Source organism: Bidens hawaiensis, unplaced genomic scaffold (assembly GCF_021521415.1).
Source record: "Bidens hawaiensis isolate Kalapana, Puna unplaced genomic scaffold, B.hawaiensis_p1.1 tig00071818_1, whole genome shotgun sequence".
Classification (NCBI taxonomy): domain Eukaryota; kingdom Viridiplantae; phylum Streptophyta; class Magnoliopsida; order Asterales; family Asteraceae; genus Bidens; species Bidens hawaiensis.
In genome coordinates, this window is record NW_027502563.1 from 9,089 (window position 1) to 23,234 (window position 14,146).

The window sequence follows — 14,146 nt, forward strand, 5'->3', positions numbered from 1 at the left end:
AACGGTTTAGACTCAGTAATCGATGTGTTGGTAGGCTCAGCCTTTGAGAATGAAAGGGCGGTTTGGTTGTTGACCTAATTGAACTTTTTAAATGGCCTGACTTTAGTGGGAAACATCTTAGGGGTTTTGTTTGTTTAACTAAACTCGTGACAGGACTGGAATGAAAAGTCGAGTCATACTCAAGCCTCGAGTCACATGATCGTCTATATATTAGTTGTTTTTATCTTTTGTATTTGTTTCTATTCATGCAAAGCTATGTACTATGAGTATCCAAAAAAAAAAGCAAAAAGCCAAAAGGCAGAAAAAAAAGAGAATGCATTTGTAATTGCGTGCACTTGAAAGAGAGCTAGTGTTTATAGTTTGTATATGAGTCGAAATGTTTTAATCATGTGGCAATAGGTTTTCCACTTAGTCATACAAATTAATAGAATTGTCACGCCTTATTTGCCTCGGTAAGTATTAGAGGCATGGGTTTAAGTGGACAGCAATAGCGGCAATCGACCTGATCTAGCTTATTAGGTGAAAGTTGGAAGAAATATTTGGGTAACGGGTCACTTGTTCTAATACTTTAAAAAGAAAAAAATATATTAATAATAATAATAAATAAATAAAACCAAGAGTTGTCGGTTGAACTCGGATATAATCCTGTGTAGTATTCTTTTTCAGGAACGAAAAAGTCTTAAGTGTGGGGATATTTGATGTGTTGTAAAACACACGTATTTTCCGCACCTTTTATCTACGTATTATATTATATTTTATGTATTTTTACTTGTTTTATATAGGTTTTACATAGTTTTAATAATCTTGTAGGTTTTGGGTAAAAGAAAGAAAGAAATCGGACTTTTCGAGCAGTTTACAAGCTTTTTACGCATATGTTTTCAAGTAAAAATCAAGGCCCGGCCCGGTTACATATTGGCAAAGCCCAAGATACATTATATTATAATATATAAAAAAAAGAAAAAAACCCTAAGCTGCCCTACAAGTTTCGATCGCAGGCAGCAGCTAGGAACAAGGGAAGAAAGTTCTTTTTCAGCTTAGGTTGTGGACTTGTGGCGGCTAGGGAAGGAAGAAGGAAGTAAGTGCAAGCCTCGGGATCGTTCATCATCAATTTCACAGCCAAGGAGCAGCCCGAAAACCATCTTATATCCTTTCTTGTTAAACTTTGTTCATCACTTTCATTGTTCTTGATCATCTGTTGAATTGTTTTGCAATTACTTGAGATATTGACTTGTTTATGAATTGTATTGATCATTGAATGCTTGAATGGATTATTGAGATGGGTTATATGATGTTTTTATTAAGTTTTCATGGCTGTCCAAATATGATTAGAGGCTAAACTTGCTAGTTCTACCTAGGAATGATGATAATTGTTAGTGTTTGATGAGCTTGTTGGATTGTTTGATTGATAGATGTTAATTGTTATTGTAAAGTTTGATTTAGACATGAAATAGGTTGTGTTTAAGGGCTGGAAATTTTGGTCATTCATTTCTTAAATCCCTTGTGTCGGTTAATTAGTTTTGTGTTGATTGATCGATGCATTGTTTGATTCCAGACTTGGTGTTTAGGGTTTGTTTGCGGTAGGAACAACCGTAGGGTTTTGTTGCGTGAATTTGAGGTTAAAGTACAGAGGATAAACACCTTCTTAGAGACCAAGAGGTGATAAGAAGTTAGGGTTGTCTCATTGCCTTTGCATGCTAGAATAAGAATTGTGCGAGAGCGAATTCGTTTCTTGTCAGGTTTAGGTGTTTTGAGCGACTAGTTGATCTATTTTGGTTTAAGTTGAATTGTTCCTCTATCCTTGGTTGTGTAGTATTCATTTCCATTAGGGTCGAGTGTTGGTGAGACTGAGAGGTGAGTCAACATTAGAACACGTTAACAATTGTTTCCCGGTTTGGTCGTTTTAGCCGATTTTGAGTAGTTTAGGCTTGTTGAGTGAAACCGAAAGGTAATTCAGTGAGCCCGAGCGATCCTTATTCGTGTAATCTTTAGGAGCCGATGTCTTGATATCATCCAATCCATTAGCTTGTTAGGCCTACAGTTTGATTCAGACCTCGGTAGACGTTTTTCTCCATCCGAAGTTAACACAGGTAGTTTGTCGTTAAGTTTTCAATTTTTGGTAAGTTTTGTCAGTCAGTTAGGTTAGTTCAGTTAAGTAATTAAAAATCAAAAATCAATTAAATGTTATTCTTAGATAGGTTTTGTCTAGGGTTTGTGATCGTTAGCGTCCTTACATGTCCACGTGTTCGATACTCGAACTTCCTAGGTCTATACTACTTGCGATCGGTACACTTGCTAGTTGTGTGTGGTTTAGGATTTTCGTTTTAATATTAAAGCTTAGTTGTGAGGGTCATTCTTTTAAGAATATCCGACGCACATCATGCCTCTGCTGAACTCTTATGGACCAAAAATTTACTGTTTGAACTAGGCATTCCTACAAATCACACGCCGACATTATTTTGTGACAATATAGGAGCAACATATCTTTGCGCCAATCCTGTCTACCATTCACGAATGAAACATATTGCACTTGATTATCACTTTGTCCGGGAACAAGTTTCAGCTGGTCAACTAAGGGTCCTACACATCAGTTCACAAGATCAACTTGCAGACATGCTCACTAAACCGCTAACGCGAGCGCCTTTTTTACGCAATAGGTCCAAGTATCGAACACGTGGACACGTAAGGATGCTAATCTAGGAAGTCCGAGTATCGAACACGTGGACACGTTAACCTTTTACGTGTGCTGCTAATCTAAATAGCTGAGAGGTGATAGATTATATGGTAAGTCTTGGTTATTTAAGATTGCTAGATTTAGCTCTTCGTTAGGAGTCCGTCTAGGTTTGATTTTCAGCCTTGTTTATCTAGTCGAGTGAATACTTTAAACTACCTTTGATTTCTGCGATGTAAGGTAGGATTTCTTATAGAGGCACTTATCATAAAATAATTAGCGACCGTAAGCGAGTGAAATTAAACTGGTGTTTTTAAGAACTTAATAGAGATCCATAGGTGTCTTCTTGAGAAGGGTCAGGGGTCCTGTTCGGGTTTACGTTAAGTGAATAATTTAAGATCCCAGTTTGATAACTTAGCATTTTCCAAATATCTGATAATTGATAGATTAGGGATTCTAGCCTAGGTGGTTGTTTATCATTACCTGAGTTAAATCCAAGTCCTAAGTTAAGTCGTCTTTAGTTTTCTTAATAGTTTAATCTTAGTATTTTAGGAAAACCCCCTCAAATAATATAAATAAACAGTCGTGTATGTAGAAAGTCTAATTTAGCTAGTTTACGTAATTTAAAGAGTCTCGTGGGTTCGATATCCGGACTTACTTAGCTATACTAGAGTCGACCGGTTCACTTGCCGGTTAGTAGATTTAGTTAAGTTAAGAGTCTAGAATTATTACTTAGTATCTAGATTAGCGTTTATTTAGTTACTAAATTAATAACTACTTTTAGCACATGGACACGTAAAAGGTTAACGTGTTCACCTCGAATATCAGTGGATAATATCAAACTCCTCTTCTCAGTATGCTTAACAACCTATATTCATAATAGGCATGCATAAGTATCTAGTTGATACTATTCAGCAGACTTTAAGTCTGTTTCAGTTCAGCAGACTCAAGGTCTGATCAGCAGACTTAATGTCTAATTCAGTTCAGCAGACTCGAGGTCTGATCAGCAGACTTAATGACTGATTCAGTTTAGCAGACTCAAGGTCTGATCAGCAGACTCTTAAGTCTGACCTAACCTTAGTATAGTTATATTCGTTTTATGAAAATATTTTGAATTTACATATGATGTTTGGAATAGCACGCTTTGGCCTAATAAAGGATATCACGTTGGCAAACTTCTCCAGGTAAGCAAACGGGTCCCGCAGTTGATTGGGATTTGTACGAACTGCTTTCCTTAGGCACGAATAGTCTACTAATGATACCCCCCTTCCAGTTACTACATGCCCGTCAAAATAATAGTTTTGATAACATTACTTCACATGGAAGCAATGTCTTTGTTTTATAAAACATTAATTGGAAAATATTTATAGTTTAACGACTATACCCTTAACTAAGCTATATCTTATGTATTTAAAGTAACTAGTAAAGTAACTTAACCTTAATCCTACCTTAATCAGCTTGATGGAACTTAAGAATTCAGCAGCAATTCAGCTTGTACTTCGTTACAAGATCAGTAGCTTGTTAAACAGCGTAACGACACCCCGGTTCTTCACAAAAACGGCTCTCGACACCCTAGAATGCTCTTGGCACGAGTACCTAGGTTAAGTGTGTGAAATGAAGGTGAAATGGTGATGGAATGGCTAAACCCGTTGCTGCCCCTTTTATACTTGAGTTTCCAGGCCGTCGCGTAGCGCGATGACCCTTTCCCAGGGGCCGTCGCGTAGCGCGACGCCGCAATTTACCAGAGGCTGCCACGTGGTTGGCCACGTGTCTCGAGTTACTTAACCTAGTCATCGTGTAGCGCGATGAGACCAGTGAGTTTCTTCGTCGCGTAGCGCGACGCCTACCTTTTTCTTGAAATGTGTGATTCCTGTCGCGTAGCGCGACAGAGTTAGTCAGAAGACCATCGCGTAGCGCGAGGTCTAAAAACCCAAAAATTTCAATTTAAGTCCTTAAACTTTCAAAATTGGCATTTTTAGCCCCTTCACTTCTAATCTTGACACTTTTGGCCCAAAACTAGATAGGGTATTTTCACGGTGTTACATCCTCCCCACCTTTAGAAAAATCTCATCCTCGAGATTTATGCAAAGAGATGTGGATATTCTTGTTTCATCTCGGACTCAAGTTCCTAAGTGAATTCCGGACCACGTTGGGAATTCCATCTTACTTTGACCAATTCAACCTTTTGCGCTTTAGAAACTTAATTTGACTCTCTTCAATCTGTATCGGCTCCTCTACAAACTTGAGTTTCTCTTTCACTTGTACGTCTTTTAGAGGCATAGCAAGTGTCTCATCAACCAAACATTTCCGTAGATTCGATACGTGAAATACATCATGGATTCCTTGCATTTCTTCGGGTAACTCAAGACGATAAGCTACAGGACCTATTCTGTCAACAATTTTGAATGGTCCAACAAAACGTGGACTTAACTTCCCTTTCTTTCCAAAACGAACCACACCTTTCCAAGGTGATACTTTGAGCAACACTTTGTCTCCTTCTTTGAATTCTAACGGTTTTCTTCTTACATCAGCATAACTCTTCTGTCTGTCACGTGCTGCTCTCAATCTTTCTCGGATTTGTATTACTTGGTCACTTGTTCTTTGAACAATCTCGGGACCTGATAACTGATTATCACCAATTTCAGACCAACATAAAGGTGTTCTACATTTCCGTCTGTATAGTGCTTCGTATGGAGCCATTTGTATACTTGTGTGATAGCTATCATTATACGAGAATTCCATCAACGCTAGGTGAGTATACCAGCTTCCACCTAGATCTATAACACAAGCGCGAAGCATATCTTCCAATGTTTGAATTGTTCTCTCACTTTGTCCATCTGTCTGTGGATGATAAGCAGTACTCAAATTTAACCGCGTACCCATTGCTTTTTGAAAACTTCTCCAGAAGTTAGAAGTGAAACGACTATCTCTATCGGATATGATTGACAACGGCACACCATGCAATGATACAATATTTTCCACATATAGTTGCGCCAATTTAACCATGCTATATGTTTCCTGAATTGGAATGAAATGGGCTGATTTGGTCAATCTATCAACAATGACCCAGACAGCATCATTTTATCGGGACGTCTTGGGTAACTTCATAATAAAAATCATGGTAATCATATCCCATTTCCAAATCGGAATCTCAGGTTGTGTTAACAAACCCAATGGCTTTTGATGCTCGGCTTTAACCTTTGAACATGTCAAACATTTTGCCACATACAAGGCAATCTCTTTCTTCATTCCGATCCACCAATACTCATCCTTGAGATTATGATACATATTATCGCTTCCCGGATGCATCATATACTTAGATTTGTGAGCTTCTTCTAATATTTTCTCCCGCAAACTCCCTACCATTGGTATCCAGATTCTTTTCCCTAATCTGAGTATATCGTCGTCACCCTTAACTAATTGATCTATTGTTTCATTTTCTTTTTCGGCCTTTATGTTATTTTCTTCTAGTGCTAACTTCTGAGCCTCCTTAATTTCAGGTAATAGATCAATTTTGAGTTCTAACCTCAAAGCTCGTACTCTTTTTGGCTTTTCGTGCTCTTTTCTACTTAAAGCATCAGCTACCACATTAGCTTTACCTTCATGGTAAACTATCTCATAATCATAATCGTTCAACGTTTCCATCCATCGCCTCTGTCTCATGTTCAATTCTTTCTGATCAAATATGTGCTTCAGACTTTTGTGATCGGTATAAACTGTAAACTTTACACCATATAAATAGTGTCACCATAACTTTAATGCAAAAATTATAGCTCCCAACTCCAGATCATGGGTGGTGTAATTTTTCTCGTGAACCTTTAATTGTCGTGAAGCATAAGCAATTACCTTCTTTTCTTGCACCAGAACACATCTCATTCCCATATGCGAAGCATCACAATATACAATGAAATTATCTTGCCTCTCAGGTAAGGCTAAGATAGGTGCGTTTGTCAGTTTCTGTTTAAGAGTTTCAAATGCCTCTTCTTGCTTCGGTCCCCATTCAAATTTAACAGATTTGCGGGTCAATGATGTCAATGGAACCGCTATTCGTGAGAAATTTTGTATAAATCTCCGATAGTAGCCAGCTAACCCCAGAAAACTTCTTACTTGAGTCAGAGTCTTGGGTTTCTCCCATTTAGTAATAGCTTCAATCTTTGCCGGATCTACTTGAATACCTTTCTCATTAACAATATGTCCAAGAAACTGTATTTCGGATAACCAGAATTCACATTTCGAGAATTTGGCATAAAGCTTCTCTTTCCTTAATGTTTCGAGTATGGTTTTCAAATGGGCTTGGTGTTCTTCTTTCGTCTTGGAATAGATAAGAATGTCATCAATAAAGACAATAACAAACTTATCCAAGTAAGGTTTGCAGATTCGGTTCATCATATCCATAAAAACTGCTAGAGCATTAGTGAGTCCAAAAGGCATAACAGTGAACTCATAATGTCCGTATCGGGTTCTGAATGTAGTCTTGGATATATCTTCTTCCTGAACCTTCAGTTGATGATACCTGGATCTAAGATCAATCTTGGAAAAACAACTTGCACCTTGTAATTGATCGAAAAGATCATCAATCCTTGGCAACGGAGATCGATTCTTGATCGTGACTTTATTCAATTCCCGATAGTCAATACACATCCTCATTAATCCATCTTTCTTCTTAACAAACAATATTGGAGCTCCCCAGGGTGAAGAACTTGGTCGTATAAATCCTTTTGCCAATAACTCGTCCAACTGCTTTTTCAGTTCCTTCATCTCAGTTGGTGCTAATCTATAAGGAGATTTAGCAATTGGAGATGTTCCAGAAACTAAGTCGATTCTGAACTCAACTTCTCGATCTGACGGAATTCTAGGCAACTCGTCAGGAAATACATCCTTTTATTTAGTGACAATTAGGACCTCTTCTAGTTTCTTAGGCTCGGGCTCCTTGGTTACATAAGCCATGAATGCTAAGCAACCTTTACCCAAACAATGACTTGCTTTTATTTTCGAAATGATTCCTATCTTACCAAAATCTTTATCTCCAGCTATTCGCATCATTTTATTGTTTGGAGTTAGAATTTCAATAGCCTTTTCGTTACATAGTATTCGGGCTTGGTTGGCGGCTAACCAATCCATCCCTAAAATAACATCAAATCCAGCTAACCCCATTGGTAACAATTGCACTGGCATTTCATATCCGGCTAAGGTAATAGAACTATTTAATACCTCAGATATTTGGATTAAGTTCCCATTAGCCGTTTCTACTTCATATTGATTATTCAATTTAGCTAGAGGTTCATTCAATAGACTACAAAACTTATAATCTATAAAGCTTTGATTAGCTCCTGAATCAAATAATACTCTACCATAAACATTATTGATAAGAAACGTACCAGTAATCACATCTGGCAATTCTCCCGCCTTTTGTGTGTTTAGCATAAACGCGTGGGCATTCCCTTTCTTGTTATCGGTCCTGACACCACTACCACTGGCCCCTCCAGCTACTGTTTTCTTCTTAGTGCATTCCGCACTAAAGTGACCCTTCTCACCACATTCAAAACAAACAATCGACTTTTTCCTGCAATCCTCCTCGTTATGTCCTGGTCGTTTACAGAAATTGCAAGTTGAATATGGATCAAACTTGCAAACATCAACTTTCGGTGTAGGCTTCAAACACCTCCCGTCATGTCGCTTACCACAGTTTTTACACATCGTTCAGTTAAATGCAGCCGACCTCTCCTTCCCTTTTTCAAACTTTCTTTTCTCATCAACTTCACGCTTCTTCTCAGTCATCATCTTCCTTTCCTCCTCTCAATTTCTAATCATACTATCCATTAAATATCCAGCCAGCTCAATAGCAGACTCGGTCGTTGCAGGCATGTGTGATCTCACATGATCACGGATTTCCTTTAGCAAACCATAAATGTATCTGGTTACTTTATTGTACTCCGGTGTAACCAGATGCGGTACAAGTCTACAATATTCAAGGAACTTCGTGTTGTATTCCTTGATATTGGTGCCAATAACCTTGGGGTTCCAAAGCTTGGTTTGAATCTGATCAACCTCGTGGATAGGACAGAATCTTTGTTTGATCAGTTCTTTAAACGTTTCCCATTCAAGATTATACAAATTGCTTCTTCCTTTCACGTCTGTCAACGTATTCCACCATTCCAGCGCCTCTCCCTTAAACATCCGGGACGAGTACTGGATACTCTCCTCTTCGGTACACTTACTGATAATAATTATTGACTCCATTTCCTCGAGCCAACGAAGAGTAACAATCGCGCCCTTATCCCCATAGAATTCTTTCGGTTTGTATACTTGAAAGTCCTTAAACGTACATCCCGCATTGACTTTCCTTTTCTTTGTTTGTCTTGGCTCATACTCAGCAGTAGAACTCTCATATCCCTTATCTTTCGGTTCTTTTGTTTTATCATCCCTCGTCCTTTTTGAATCTTTTAGTTTAGATTGAACGGATATGCTATGACTTGGTTGTTTAATTGATCTTGATTTTGACCTAGCCACACTTTTTGAATTCGCAGTGTGATCTTGAATGATTTTTATTAACGGAGTCACAGCTTCTTTGATTAATGGAGAAACTGTTTCTTTTATCATATCACGAATTCCTCCAATGTATTCTTTAAACAGTGAATTATTATTTTCAGGGGTCTTCACTTTATCAGCTTGACTCCCTTGACTAACTTGGGTTTCTCGTTGTTCAGACATTCTGTATATCATAGGAATACATAAATTTAGAACACAACATGCAAACTTTTATTCATAATATTACAAAAGATAGAAATACAACAACAGTAGTTATATAATCCTAATCTTTGGCCCATTTCTTAACCATCTTCTTCATCTTATCACATTTTTTTATTATCTTATCACCCATCTTTTTCTTCTTGATCCTTTCGTTTCTTAATTCATCCATCACCAAGTTGGGTGGGTTGGGATACCCTACCGGTGCGGATGCCGAAGGAAAAAGATAAGCGTTTTCTCTCTGATACAAGTGAGGATTAGCTATATATGTCTGCATTTCCTCATCAGGAAGATTGGTTGTATATAATTCTTCAATCAGGTGGGCTTCTTCCCGTATATCGTTTGCTTGTTCATCTATGGTTGGTACCGGTCCATGATATGGTGGAAAATTAGGATTATCAGAATAATAAACCGATCTTCGACTTGGTTCAGCTAAAGTTTGAGCACCTGGTAGGGGTGATCCAAAATTCCATAAACTCTGGTTGGAATGACAGTTCATCCAACTCGAAGATTCAGTACTGGTTTCTTGTTTGACTCTACTTTGAACTTCCATATCATATGGATAATAGTTCGGGGTACCGGTCATTGGAACACTTTCAGAAGTCTCGCTAGATATTTCGATTGCCATTTCTGGGCTTCCCGGAGCATACATTGGTTGGCTTCCGTAAGCCAAGTAAGGATCGATTTGATCATCAGGGTGTAACTGGTTTGGATTCATCGGATTCAGATCAGCCAGGTTCACGTGCACCGGTTCAGTTGGTTTTACCGAAACAGTTGGCCACCTAAGACCAAAGTTTGTGCTAACTCGGTCAGAAGGCTCAGCATCGGGGGCAAAATTAGATCGCCTTGCGACCCGACGTTTTTGTCCGTAGTAGTTAGTATAAGACATCTGCATATATAATATCTTAGGGATAGGCAGACTACCAATCATAACTTATCCCTACTTATCAGATAAATGGTTAAAGCTTAGGTACTAATTTTAATACCTAATTCGCTGAAACCGATTGCTCTGATACCAACCTGTCACACCCAAATCCAGGGCCTAGGAGTGTGACCATCAGTTGGTACCTGTTTTGTAAATGTATCAGAGTAGCGGGTTTATTTTAGCGGAAGTCTTTAAATATTAAAATATTAATTTACATTATCAAAATTACTCGGGAATTAAACAACCGAGTTTCAGTTTTACAAAACCGTGATATTAATAATACAAGGATTTGTAATATTCAAAAACAAGCCATCTTGAGCGATCTTCTATGACTCCAATCCTTGTATATCATCTATTATCATCTAGTTACCTGCAAGGGTGGAAAAACACGTCAGCTATATGCTGGTGAAACGTTGACTCGATAAAACATTTATAACAGTCGTTAAATACAAACATAGTTTTCTGTTTCACAAACTTAGCAGGAATGCCTGTCCATTCCCGGGATTTATACCACTGCCCTACACACACAATTCAAAGGTTCCCCGAGTATATAGCCTCTGTTCGGAGACAACCTTCCCCTAGGCTATATAACCCTGTTGAAGAACTGGTTATGACTGACTTGGTTTTGTATGCCAATTATCAGTTATGTTTGGATCCAGACACATGTGTATTCGGTCTGAGTTGCTTTTTATTATCTATTTTGTATTATAACGATTTTAGAGATTATATCTCATGCAAACATTTATCAGACTCTTTGTAATAAACAACCTGTCTATTACAAGAGTAAAACCAGTTCAGATAGTAAAAGGTTAACGTGTTCACCTCGTATATCAGTGGATAATATCAAACTCCTCTTCTCAGTATGCTTAACAACCTATATTCATAATAGGCATGCATAAGTATCTAGTTGATACTATTCAGCAGACTTTAAGTCTGTTTCAGTTCAGCAGACTCAACGTCTGAGCAGCAGACTTAATGTCTGATTTAGTTCAGCAGACTCGAGGTCTGATCAGCAGACTTAATGTCTGATTTAGTTCAGCAGACTCGAGGTCTGATCAACAGACTTAATGTCTGATTCAGTTTAGCAGACTCGAGGTCTGATCAGCAGACTCTTAAGTCTAACCTAACCTTAGTATAGTTATAGTCGTTTTATGAAAATACTTTTAATTTACATATGACGTTTGGAATAGCACGCTTTAGCCTAATAAAGGATATCACGTTGACAAACTTCTCCAGGTAAGCAAACGGGTCCCGCGGTTGATTGGGGTTTGTACGAATTGCTTTCCTTAGGCAAGAAGAGTCTACTAATGATACCCCCTTTCCAGTTACTACATGCCCGTCAAAATAATAGTTTTGATAACATTACTTCACATGGAAGCAATGTCTTTGTTTTATAAAACATTAATTGGAAAATATTTATAGTTTAACGACTATACCCTTAACTAAGCTATATCTTATGTATTTAAAGTAACTAGTAAAGTAACTTAACCTTAATCCTACCTTAATCAGCTTGATGGAACTTAAGAATTCAGCAGCAATTCAGCTTGTACTTCGTTACAAGATCAGTAGCTTGTTAAACAGCGTAACGACATCCCGGTTCTTCACAAAAACGGCTCTCGACACCTTAGAATGCTCTTGGCACGAGTACCTAGGTTAAGTGTGTGAAATGAAGGTGAAATGGTAATGGAATGGCTGAACCCGTAGATGCCCCTTTTATACTTGAGTTTCCAGGCCGTCGCGTAGTGCGATGACCCTTTCCCAGGGGCCATCGCGTAGCGCGAAGCCGCAATTTACCAGAGGCTGCCACGTGGTTGGCCACGTGTCCCGAGTTACTTAACCTAGTCATCGCGTAGCGCGATGAGACCAGTGAGTTTCTTCGTCGCATAGCGCGACGCCTACCTTTTTCTTGAAATGTGTGATTCCTGTCGCGTAGCGCGACAGAGTTAGTCAGAAGACCATTGCGTAGCGCGATGGGTCTAAAAACCCAAATTTTTCATTTTAAGTCCTTAAACTTTCAAAATTGGCATTTTTAGCCCCTTCACTTCTAATCTTGACATTTTTGGCCCAAAACTAGATGGGGTATTTTCACGGTGTTACAAATCTCCTATTAATGCTTTCTATTGTACGTTGGAGATCTGTAATAACGCTCTGCTTATTTTTCAAGATGATATGGTGCTCAACTAACTTCTGTTGGGAATTTGAGGCCAGATATTGAGCCAACATATTCTCTAAATTCTTCATACTACTCTCGGACAAACTATTCTCAGCAGTGTTGTTATTAGAATATTGACCATCAAATTGACCCTGATTATGCTGAGGCTGCTGATACAGATCATCATAATAATACGAAGGAGGCCACTGCCAAAAATTTTGTTGCGGCTGCACAGGAGGGTTAGTATAATAATGTGCCAAGCACCCCACATATTGCGAACATATAAGCGTAAAATGCGACCCACCACAAATCTCACACATATTTACGAGACTCAAAAGAAATAAAAGATACGGAAAATTAGACTCCTATGACTCAAAACAAAGTAAAATGAAGTAGACTCCTACTAAAAGACCCCTAAAACTAACAAGCACAATAAACTATATTAACCTAACTCCTACGACTCAAAAACAAACAAAATACAAATAGCACATATATGGAAAGTAAGTCTAATCAAAGCTAATAACGCAATCACCAAGAGTACCCAACAACGGCGCCAAAAACTTGATGTGCTAAAAGTAGTTATTAATTTAGTAACTAAATAAACACTAATCTAAACACTAAGTAATAATTCTAGACTCTTAACTTAACTAAAACTACTAACCGGCAAGTGAACCGGTCGACTCTAGTATAGCTAAGTAAGTCCGGATATCGAACCCACGAGAATCTTTAAATTACGTAAAATAGCTAAATTAGACTTACTACACACACGAATATTTATTTATATTATTTGAGGCGGTTTTCTTAAAATACTAAGATTAAACTATTATTAAAACTAAAGACGACTTAACTTAGGACTTGTATTTAACTCAGGTAATGATAAACAACCACCTAGGCTAGAATCCCTAATCTATCATTTATCAGATAGTTGGAAAAGGCTAAGTTATCGAACTGGGATCTTAAATTATTCACTTAACGAAAACCTGAACAGGACCCTTGACCCTTCTCAAGAAGACACCTATGGATTTCTATTAAGTTCTTAAAAACACCAGTTTAATTAGACTCGCTTACGGTCGCTAATTATTTTATGATAAGTACGTTTATAAGAAATCCTACCTTACAGCGCGGAAATCAAAGGTAGTTTGAAGTATTTACTCGACTAGATAAACAAGGCTGAAAAATCAAACCTAGACGGACTCCTTACGAAAAGCTAAATCTAGCAATCTTAAACAACCAAGACTTATCATATAATTTATCACCTCTCAGCTATTTAGAATAGCAGCACACTTAGATCTATTTGATTTATTAATATTGTTCCTATGGATTTATTGCAAATCAACCATAAACTAGTCAAAAACACACAGTAGATGACCTAACAGAATCCTATTATATGACACACAATCACCAAGGAAACTGTGAAACAATAAAATTCGCCCAACAATCCTAAGCACACATATGCATCGAATAAATAATAAGAAACCTATTACTTAATCATATACCATAACAAAAGCAAAGTCCAAACTAAAATACAACGTCAACAAAAGTTTATCATAAGCCTAGGTGATCTAGGGTTTAGCCAACAACCATACTCAAGAACAAACCAAAATAAATAAGTTTAAATAATGAGTTCATAATGAAAACGATAAATTCAAACAGA